This window comes from Petaurus breviceps, unplaced genomic scaffold (genome assembly GCF_028583685.1).
Source record: "Petaurus breviceps papuanus isolate PSGF00001 unplaced genomic scaffold, PetGlider_PUasm1.0 90925, whole genome shotgun sequence".
NCBI lineage: Eukaryota > Metazoa > Chordata > Mammalia > Diprotodontia > Petauridae > Petaurus > Petaurus breviceps.
Genome location: NW_027187380.1, coordinates 31,543,085 through 31,555,113, shown reverse-complemented (window position 1 = coordinate 31,555,113; position 12,029 = coordinate 31,543,085).

The following is a 12,029-nucleotide window of genomic DNA, read 5'->3' as shown; positions in this document are numbered from 1 at the left end:
TAACCCTCTTAGTGGGAAACCCTCTTCACTTTCAAACCAGAGAGGTCAGTAGTGGGTAACACAGCACCCTTGAGAAGTTTCCACTCCCTTGGTTATAAATGGAATTGGAGAGCAATAGCCCAAGGTAGCTCTTCATACAGCATGATTCAGCTCTTAGTCAATAAGCATCTAGGAGTTATTTTATCCTTTGTCCAAGCAATCAGCAAAGTAATTCTCCCTTTATATTTGAACAGTTTATTCTTAAAAATGGAAGGAAAAGAACTTTAGTGTAAGGGAAAGGAAAAGAGATTAAATCAGTTTGTAAAGATACAACATCTCTCAGCAAAGTAGAGAGCTATCTCAGCTGGAATCCTTTTTGACTTCCATTCCCAGCTTTGTAATTCCTCCTGTCATACTCAGCTTACTCACCTCCTCTTCCTTCTGTCTCATTCTATAGCTTCTCTGAGTTTATCTTCCTGCTTGCTTTTTTAATCCCTTCAGCACTTCAAAACAGAGACTCTTGGCGGTCAGTGACTCATTTTTATCTTAGAAAAACTCAAGAAAATTTCTTTGTCAGGTATGAACCCAACAGTCCCCCTTTTATAATCTTTCCATACTCCACCAACAGCAATTTGACCTATAATTTTGTCAGTTACAAATTTCAAAACTTTAAAAGAGTCACTTGCAAATGAGTTAACAGATCACAATGCCTTGCAGGTATCTTTGCCTTAGTTACTGCTCAGTCTTCAAACAGGTCCCCTTGGCACTTTCATCTGAGGAGCAGTTCTCTATCCTACTGTCAGAACAGTCTGTGTCTCTATTTAACATTTTTATGTATGAGACTTTGTTTCTTCACAAATGGATTTTTATCAGTTTTTCTTAAATAAATGTTTGTTTTCTGACCCTTTCAGCAACCTAACTATTCACTTATGAAAATGAAAGTATCTTAGATATGAAAATGTAAATGGAACAGGGAGAGGGCTGTCAATTAATAGAATAGATTGATAGGTAGGGCAAATTGGCTGTAAAAAGTCTTTACTTTTGGGGGCGGAGCCAAGACTGCGGAGTAGAAGCACAACCTTCCCGCGGCTCCGGCTTCCACCCTCCCCAATCCATGTAAAAAGGGGACTCTAAACAAACTTTGGAACTGCAGAACCCACAAAATGACACAGAGAAGCTAACCTCCCACTGAGGACAGCCCGGCAGACCGGCAGGAATCGGCCAGCACAGTGCTCTGGGAGCCGAGCCCAGCACCAAGCTGAGGCTTTAGCCCCAGGGCGGACCTGACTAGGCTCCAGCCAGAGGGACTCCAGATCAGCAGCAGCTGTGGCCCTTTCCAGATTTATCAATACATAGATGCGAAGGACAAGGTGAGAGGCCAGTGCAGTCTGGACTTTGGGACCCAGTAAGTGGGAGTGCATGGCTTTTACCCCCAGGGCGAGAAACTGCTGAGACACCAGTACAGCCTGCCAGCGCCAAGTGGCAGCTTCAGCTCCTGGCCTGCAGAGTGTAGGGGGACCAAGCACCAGTCTGAGGGGTAATCGCTCTTGCTTTAACCTGCTTGGATCTGGATTGCAATCTAGGGTGGAGGTCCTGGGGTGTGTGTCTAGCTTGCCAGAGCGTGTGGAGACCTCAGAGAGGGCACCCATCTAATACCTCCGGCAGCTGAGAAAACCCCAGCGTTTGGGACGAAAACTCCCCTGTCTGGTGGCAGAGTCCTACTGTGGCAAAAAGGCCAAAAGTCAAATAATTGAGTGGCAAAATGAGCAGGTAAAGGAAACAAAGCAGACAGAAGATTCCAACATTACACTCCTATGTTGGGGATAAGAAGGAGCAAGGCATGGAACAGGAGGAAAACAGTGAAGTCAGAACTCCTGCACCAAAAGCTTCAAAGGAAAATACAATCTGGTTACAGGCCATAGAGGACCTTAAGAAGCAGATAAGAGAAGTGGAGGAAAAATTGGGAAGAGAAATGAGAATGATGCAAGAAAATTATGAAATGAGAGTCATCAGCCTGACTAAGGAAAATAACACCTTAAAAAACAGACTGACTCAAATGGCAAAGGAGGCTCGAAAAGGCAATGAGGAGAAGAATGCCTTAAAAAGTCGAATTTGCCAGATGGAAAAAGAATCTCAAAAGCTCACTGAGGAGAATCATTGCTTCAGAATTAGATTGGAGCAAATGGAAGCTAATGACTTTATGAGAAATCAAGATGCTGTTAAACAGATCCAAACAAATGAAAGACTAGAAGGCAATGTGAAATATCTCATGGGAAAAACCACTGACCTGGAAAATAGATCCAGGAGAGATAATTTAAGAAGTATTGGACTACCTGAAAGCCATGACCAAAGTAAGAACCTAGAAAGCATCCTCCAGGAAGTTCTCAAAGAAAACTGCCTTGATGTTTTAGAACCAGAGGGCAAAATAGAGGTTGAAAGAATCCACTGATCACCTCCTGAAAAAGATCCCAAAAAGAAAACTCCTAGGAATATTATAGCCAGGTTCCGGGATTTCCAGATTAAGGAGAGAATGTTACAAGCAGCCAGGAAGAAACAATTTGAATATTGTGGAAACACAATCAGGATAACTCAGGATCTGGCAGCTTCTACACTGAGGGATCGAAGGGCTTGGAATGTGATATTCTGGAGGTCAAGGGAGCTGGGATTAAAACCAAGAGTCACCTACCCAGCAAAACTGAGTATCATGTTTCAGGGGAAAATATGGTCATTCAGTGGAATAGAGGACTTTCAAGCATTCTTGCTGAAAAAACCAGAGTTGAATAGAAAATTTGACATTCAGATACAAGAAGCAAGAGAAGCATGAGAAGGTAAACAGGGAAAAGAAATCATAAGGAACTTATCAAAGTTGAACTATTAACATTCCTACATGGAAAAACAATAATTGTAACTTATGAAACTTTTCTTAGTAGTTGAAGGGATTAGAAATATATATATATATATATATATATATGTCTTTATATGAGGGTATGCGGGCATATGAATACATATGTGAATGTGTGTATATACGTTTACAGGTATACATAGATAGAGGGCACGGGACCAATTTAACAGGAAGGGATGATACTTAAAAGGTGAAATTAAGAGGTGAGAGGAATATAATGAGAGGAGATGGGGAGAGACAGATTGGGGCAAACTATCTCATACAGAAGAGGCAAGGGAAAATGGTTACAATGGAGGGGAAGCATAGGAAGGCAAAAGGGAATGGGTCAACCTTATTCCTATTGAATCTGGCTTGAGGAGGGAGGGAAATACACACTGAATAAGGGATCTCAACCTCCAGGAGAATAGGAGGGAAGGGGATGAGAGGGGGGATGATGGAAGGGAGGGCAGGCTGGGGGGGGAAGTTTTAAGCACCCACTTTTGAAAAGGGACAGGATCAAAGTAGAGAATAGAACAAGTGGGAGGTGGGATAGGAGGGAGGGAAATATAGTCAGTCTTTTACAATATATCTACTATATTATTGTTTTGCATTAGCTGCACATGTACAACTTATACTGAACTGCTTGTCTCCCCAGTGGGGGTGGGTGGCAGGGGGGGGAAGGGAATGAATCTGGAATTGAAAGTTTTAAAATCAAATATTCAAATATATATATATATATGTGTGTGTGTGTGTGTGTGTATACTATTATTAATACCATCTTACATGTAATTAAGAAATAAGATATACAGGCACTGAGGCATAGAGATCCACTGGAAAAGTTGAAACGGGTATGGGAGAAAATATGGGAGAGAGCAGATTGGAGGTGGGGATATCCTGTGGGACTGCTGTTTTGGGGGGATGGGTGGGGGAAAAACGGGGAGAAAATTTGTAACTCAAAATCTGGTGGAAACAAATGATGTAAATCAGAAGTTAATAAAGCATTTAAAAAAAAGTCTTTACTTTTAAAAAAGTAATAACTTATTGTATAAAGGCTTAATCAGATGCTTAACACTGATACCCACAAGTAGTTTTGAGAAACAAGGATGAAAATCTCAACCATTAGGGATGGGAGAGTTGCACAGTGACTTGATTAAAGCATTCTATGTTTACAGTTCTTCAGCTGTCAAAGAACTGAAGGTGAAGGGACTAAATGAATACCTCTCAGTGGTTTAGGAAGGATGAAGAACGAATTCCTAAGGGAAGCAGAAGCCCTTACTTCTATTTTTATGGTCTATATGGGGGTATAAAGGTCTAAGGAAGAAGATGAGAGACTTGACCCTTGTCAGGGTGATGCAGTATGGTAAAGAATGGAGGAGAACGGGAAGGAAAGGAGCACCTGTACAATTAAGGCTTAAAGACAGATTTGCTTCTTCCTAAAAAAGAAGAGAGCTAGATGATCTGATGAGGAAGAAAGTTGTCTAATCTCCTAAGAATGATATATTAGAGTCACAGAAACTGTCAGGTAAGAAATCAGGTAAGTGGGGTGGAATCAAGATGGTGGAGTAGAAACAGGACTTCCACAGGGCTCCAGCTTCCACCTTCCCCAATTCATGTAAAAGGGGACTCTGAACAAACTTTGGAGCTACAGAACCCATGAAATGACACAGAGAAGCTAACCTCCTGCTGAGGACAGCTCGGCAGGCCAGCAGCAAGCATCCAGCACAGCTCTCTGGGAGCTGATCCCAGCCCCACATGAGCTGGAGGTTTTAGCCCCAGCACAGCCCTGACCAACCCCTGGCTGGAGGGACTTCAGATCACCAGCAGCTGTGGTGGTTTCCAGAATTATCAACACATAGATGCTAAGGACAAAGTGAGAGGGTGGAAGGTCCTAGGGCATGTGACCTGCTTGCCAGAGAGTATGGAGGCTTCAGAGAGGGCACCTAACTAATACCTTTGGCAGCTGAGAAAACCCCAGCATTTGGGACAAAGCTCCCCTATCTGGTGGCAGTCCTACTATGGCAAAAAACCCAGGGGTCAAGTGATTGAGTGGCAAAATGAGAAGGCAAAGGAAGCAAAATAAACAGAGAAACCCAACTTTACACTCCTACTTTGGCAACAAAAAGGATCAAAACATGGAACAGGAGGAAGACAGTGAAGTCAGAACTCCTGCACCAAAAGCTTCAAAGAAAAATACAAGCTAATTAAAGACCATAGAGGACATTAAGAAGCAAATAAGAGAAATGGAAGAAAAACTGGAAAGAGAAATAAAAATGATGAAAGAAAATTATGAAATGAGAGTCAACAGCATGACTGAGGAAAATAATACCTTAAAAAATAGACTAACTCAAATGGCAAAAGAGGCTCAAAAAAGCAATGAGGAGAAGAATGCCTTAAAAAGCTGAATTTGGCAGATGGAAAAAGAATCTCAAAAGCTCATTGAGGAGAATCATTCCTTCAGAATTAGATTGGAGCAAATGGAAGCTAGTGACTTTATGAGAAATCAAGATGCTGTTAAACAGATCCAAACAAATGAAAAAATAGAAGGCAATGTGAAATATCTCATTTGAAAAACCACTGGCCTGGAAAATAGATCCAGGAGAGATAATTTTAAAATTATTGGATTACCTGAAAGCCATGATCAAAGAAAGAACCTAGATATCCAAGAAATTCTCAAGGAAAACTGCCCTGATGTTTTAGAACCAGAGGGCAAAATAGAGGTTGAAAGAATCCACAGATCACCTCCTGAAAAAGATCCCAAAAAAGAAAACTCCTAGGAATATTATAGCCAGGTTCCGAGATTCCAAGATCAAGAAGAGAATATTACAAGCAGCCAGGAAGAAACAATTTGAATATTGTGGAAACACAATCAGTTTAAGCCAGGATCTGGCAGCTTCTACACTTAGGGATAGAAGCACTTGGAATATGATATTCCGGAGGGCAAAGGAGCTGGGATTAAAACCAAGAATCACCTACCCAGCAAAACTGAGTATCATGTTTCGGGGGAAAATATGGTCATTCAGTGGAATAGAGAACTTTCAAGTGTTCTTGATGAAAAAACCAGAGTTGAATAGAAAATTTGACATTCAGATACAAGAAGTAAGAGAAGCATAAGAAGGTAAACAGGGAAAAGAAATCATAAGGAACTTACCAAAGTTGAACTATTAACATTCCTACATGGAAAAATGATAATTGTAACTTATGAAACTTTTCTCAGTAGTTGAAGGGATTAGAAATATATATGTATGTATATATACATATATATACAAATATATATGTCTATATAGGAAGGTATATGGGTATATGAATACATATGTGAATGTTATATATATATACATACATATTTACAGGTATACATAGATAGAGGGCACAGGACCAATTTAATAGGAAGAGATGATACTTAAAAGGTGAAATTAAGAGGTGAGAGAGGAATATAATGAGAGGAGATGGGGACAGACAGAATGGGGTAAACTATCTCATATAGAAGAGGCAAGGGCAAATGGTAACAATGGAGGGGAAGAACAGGAAGGCAAAAGGGAATGGGTCAACCTTATGCTCATTGAATTTGGGAGGAAATGACATACACACTAAATAGGGTATTTCACCCTACAGAAGAGTAGGGGGGAAGGAAATGAGAGGGGGGATGATGGGAGGCCAGGCTGGGGGGGAAGGAAGTTGGAAGCACCCACTTTTGAAAAGGGACAGGATCAAAGTAGAGAATAGAACAAATGGGAGGTGGGATAGAAGGGAGGGAAATATAACCAGTCTTTTACAATATATCTACTATGGTAATGTTTTGCATAGCTACATATGTACAACCTATACTGAATTTCTTATCTTCCCAGTAAGGATGGGTGACAAGGGAGGAAGGGAATTAATATGGAATTCAAAGTTTTAAAATCAAATGTTTAAATATATATGTATATATAAATATATATTTACATATATTATATATGTAAATATATATAATATATACAATACTATTTCACATGTAATTGGGAAATAAGATATACAGGTACTGGGACATAGAGATCCACCATGCTGTACTGGAAAAGTCGAAGGGGGTATGGGAGAAGATATGGGAGAAAGCAGATTGGAGGAGGGGATATCTTATGAGACTGCTATTTTGGGGTGGTGGGTAGGGGAGAAACGGGGAGAAAATTTGTATCTCAAAATCTGGCAGAAATGAATGATGTAAACCAGAAGTTAATAAAGCATTTGAAAAAAAAGAAATAAAACATGAACATAAAAAAAAGAAATCAGGTAAGTAAAGGGCATAGAAAAAAGAGAAAAGTAGCAACAGTAATTCCCTGCTCATTCCCTGCCATTTTTAGACAGAGAGACGTATTGTTTTTCTGGGACATGTAGCCAAGGCATAACAGAGACCCTTCTAAACTTATCGAAAGAGATCATAATTACCCACTTGTGCTGTTTCACATGAGCTCAAATCACAATTTCAGAAGGAAGCTAAAAAGTATTACCAACTATTATAAAGTCTTTTACAAGAAACAGAAGACCATTAAGGACGCAAGTAGCCTTTTTGTTACTATTGCCCACTGAAGACAAGAAATGCAGAAAAGAAATAAATAGCTGACTAAGAAGGTGGTATCTTGGGGGTGGCCAGGTAGCACAGCGAGTAAGAGCACCCGCTCCAGTGTTGAGAAAACCTGGAGATTGAATCCCGGGCTCAGACACTTAGCACCCACCCAGAAACACCTGGCCATGTAACCTTGAGCAAGTTACTTAACCCCAATTGCTTAAAAAAAAAAAAAAGAAGAAGAAGAAGGTGGTATCTGAAATGGGATTTGGATTTCTGGATCCCACCTTAACAGATTTCTGGTCAGAAATAAGAGTATAACCAAAAAAGGCTAGTAAAAATGTATTTGCCAGGTGTCTTGCAAATCTAATTTTAAAAGGGCTTTAAACTAAAAAGAATGGGGAAGAGAAAAGACTACCTATGTATAGCCTTCAAATTAGATGCTGTAGAGAATAACAAAGAATAAGAATAGTGGGCAACAAAATAAAAAAAAAAGTAGACAAAAGTCACCCTGGCCTGAATATTTAAAAATGTCCAAGTTTTAGGCAACAAAGAGGAACTAGAGATTCTAACACAAGGGAGAGTATTTGACCTAATAGGTATCACTGAAACTTGATGGAATGAAACTAATGACTGGATTATGGCTCTGAATACTTTGTTCAAAAGAAATGGATAGTTAAAAGAATACTGCTGTGTATTAGAAATTATATTCAGGTGAAGAAATCAAGGAGCCGTAGGAATTACAGAGTCAAAAGTCAAAGACGAGAGAAGAAATGATTTTGTCATTAGGTTATATTCTGGTGGTCCCTTCCAATTCTCAATCGTTGTAATTCTGTGAACATTCCAAATTTGTCATACCCCATCTCCTCAGCAAGAGATTGAGAAAAGCATTGTCTCTTCTACAGGACCAACACAGTGTTAAGTACGTATTAGCTGTTACTTGGTCTCCCCACTTCCAATTTCTATATCCTTCTGCCAGAATCATCTTAAAGTATATTTTGACTTTATCATGCCATTGTTGAAAAATCTTTAATGATTCCTCACTCTCTGCCTCCAAGAATGAGCTTAATTCCACAGTTTTTCACAACAGCATAGTTCTATACCCCAGAAAATTAAAGTGTTTTCAGAGGGGCCTGAATGGAAGGTACCTTAGATGGTACAGTTGAGAATTATCTCTATATGACTCATATTAAGGTTGCTTCAAGAGAAACAGCATAACGTTCTGGATGCACAAAAATATTATAACTATTTTCTAGTAATCTTAGCCTTAACCTTATTCCCAAGGCTCCAGATTTCTCAGTCTTCTACTGAACCCCTAATTAGTCTCCCTACTTCCAGTCACTCCCCTTTCTAACCCAAGTTCCACATGTCTGCCAAACTGATATTCCTAAAGCACAGGTCTAACCATGTTCCTCCCCCCTCACACATTCCAGTGACTCCCTATTGCTTCTAAGATAAAATACAAACTCCTCAATCTGACAGGTAAAAACTCTTCCCAGTTTGTTTGTTTTTTAACTCTAACCTACTCTTCCACATTGATTTCACAATAATCTTCATTGTAGCCAAAGTAGTTTACTTGTTAGTGCCTGTGTTATAGCTAGTAAGTGTTGATGGCTAGATTTTTAAACTCAGGTATTTCTAACTCAAAGTGGAATACTCTATCCACTGTACCACCTAGTTGACTTTAAGAATAAGTTCAAAACTTAGCTCAGTACCTACATGGCTTTAGTCCCACCAAGTCCATATCCTTCTGAATGAGCTCTTCTAATGTGCTATAATCCCAAAGATTACTCTAAAACATCATTCCTTGTTCACAAAACCATCAATGCTTCAATAACTGCAAAACCTAGCCTGGTTTTCAATTCCTGGCTTCCTATAGCTCAGTCTCCTGAACAAGAACTCCATTCCCTTCACTGAGAATGGGTAAGAAGAATGAGAGAACTGGGGATGTTTAGAATAAGAATGTTAAAAATAAGAACAGAGGCCCATTTGGGGGGTGGGGGGAAAGGTATGTGACATATGGCCTCAGAGCCCTTTAATACATGATCTCTTACTGAATGCTGTGAAAGAAAGAGGCACTTAGCTTCCTCGGACACAAATGAAGGAAAGAGACAATGGAAACTGATTCAGGCCTTTCCAAGAATATGAATAATTCTAACTATGCAATCAATTGAAAAAAAAAATACCTCCTCCCAACCATACAGTTGCCCAGCCAAAACCAAGTAACAGAATGTCCGTGTATGCTCACAGTGTCCTCACTTTCCTTATATGTCATCAAGACTTCCTTAGAAGCAAACTCCCTAGCTTTTTCTATGTGGAGAGGTTGGAACAGCTAAGCAAGCTGAGGGACTCTGCACATATGCTGGACACCAATTATAGTACCTTTAACTCTTAAAGAATAACAAAATATTAAAATCAGAAAGGACTTAGAGATTTTAAGATAAAACACAGACATCCTCCCTACCAAAGTGAGAATCCCTTCTACACCTTTTACTTGAGCCACAAGAGCTCAGGTCACTACTTTGGTAGACAGCTGTAATGGAAATGCAAATTTAAAGATCTTCCCCGCCCTTAGGCTAAAGTGCACCTGGAGCCTGGGGTGGGAGGCTTGTTTTTCAGTAGATATTTTTTGATTGGCCAGTGGGTCCAGAAGGTTTTTACATTCTCTGAGCCAGGAGAAGGCTATATAATCCCTGATGTGAGGTTTTACTTTGGGGCTCACTTTGAGAAGTGTTCTGTGATTTTATCAGATGAGACTCTGCGAAGCCGTTGTTGAGAGCCCCCCAGCTTTGAAAAACCCAGATGTTGATTTGGTATGTTTGTAATGGTTGGACAGTTTGGAAACCTGTCTACTTGATCTGTTTCTCTGTCTTGACAATTCTGTCTGTATATTCTGAAGTTCAGGGTGCTGACCTTTTTCCCCTGAACTAGGTAAACGATACAAATTTGACTGATTAAAGTAAGCTTGTTAACCCATTTTGCGTTGGTTTCCTTTATCAAAGCAGATCCAAGAACCTGTGTTGGCAGCCACTCGGGGGACGCTTGGGGTGCTTGCTGCTACAACAGCTCATTCCATCATTGGACAACTGTAACTGCTATGTAGTACTTGCTTATATTAATGCAAAATCTCACTCCTTATAATTCATATTTATTGCTTCTTGTACCGCGGTTTTCAATAATACAGAAAGTCTATCCCCCTTTCCAAGTAACAGTCCTTCATAGATTTGAAGATATGTCACTTTTGTCTTTTCTTCCCTACACTAAACATTCCCAGTTCTCTCAGTGTTTCTCATATGGCATGATCTCTAAACCTTTCATCCACTTAGTCACCCAGTTCACTTGTGTATGGTGGGAATGTTACTTCTCTTAATGCAACCTGAGCTTACATTAGCTCTTTAGCAGCTCTGTAATGCTGTTGTACACATTGAGCTTTGATCCACTAGAATCTCTAGGCCTTTTTCACATAAACTGCTGTCAAGCTTGAGACTGTACTCCCTCAGACTGTACTTGAGCAATTGATTGTTTTTAAGATGAGAGACAGGATTTGTGTCCATTATATTTCATTTTAATGTTTTTTTCCAGCTTATTTTATCAACTAACATTTTTGCCACTAGGACTTTTAAGTCAAAAGTTGAAGGTATGGACTAGGGGAAAGAGATGCTGATGAAGAGGTAGGAGGGCACTACACACAGACCTACCTATTGGACAGTTTTGCTTAGGGACTTCCCTGATAATTTATTCACGTAGTCAATAACATTTCTTGAATTGCAGTATGTGCAAAACATTTACTAGGCTTCATGGAGGTCATACAAAGAAAAAAGATATATTTGTCCTCCAGAAATTTACTATCTGATGAGAAGCTAAACATGATAATAAAAAAGGAAGGAATTACTACCTCCATTTTAAGAAAGGAGAGAATGAGACATTGAAAAAGTCACATAGAAAAGGCACATGAAGGGTAGCTAGGTGGTGCAATGAATAGAATACCGGCCCTGGAGTCAGGAGGGACCTGAGTTCAAATATGGCCTCAGACACTTGACACACTTACTAGCCATGTGACCTTGGGCAAGTCAATTTCCCTGACCTCTCCCCTCCAAAAAATCACAAATGAAAAAAGAAAAGAAAAGGCACACGATAAGGATGAAATAGAAGCCTGGTCTTAACATTTTTCATTCCTATTTTAGTCAATTTAAGTTCTATTTATTTACAGTATTAAAGCAAGTAAAAAATAGGAACCTTCAAGAATTTCATAAGTTAGTTAATATTTCATATAGTTGAGATATTATGTTTTTACATTGCCCTTGTAGTGGAGGTTGAATCGGTGCTATTACAGACAACCTGAACCCAGAGCTACCCCAGAAGCTTCCAAGAACTTCAGGGACAAAGAAACTCAACATCTGAGCAGATATTTAATATGGCAAAGTCCCTGACTGCTAGCAGCCATGTCAGTCAGGAGTGGGTAACCTGTAGCCTCAAGGTCACATTTGGCCTTCTAGGTTCTTGGATGTGGCCTTTCGACTGAGTCCAAGTTTTACAGAACAAATCCTTTTATTAAGGGGATATATATATATAGATATAGATAGATATAGATATATAGATATATAGATATTTATAAAGGGCCACATGTGGCCTCAA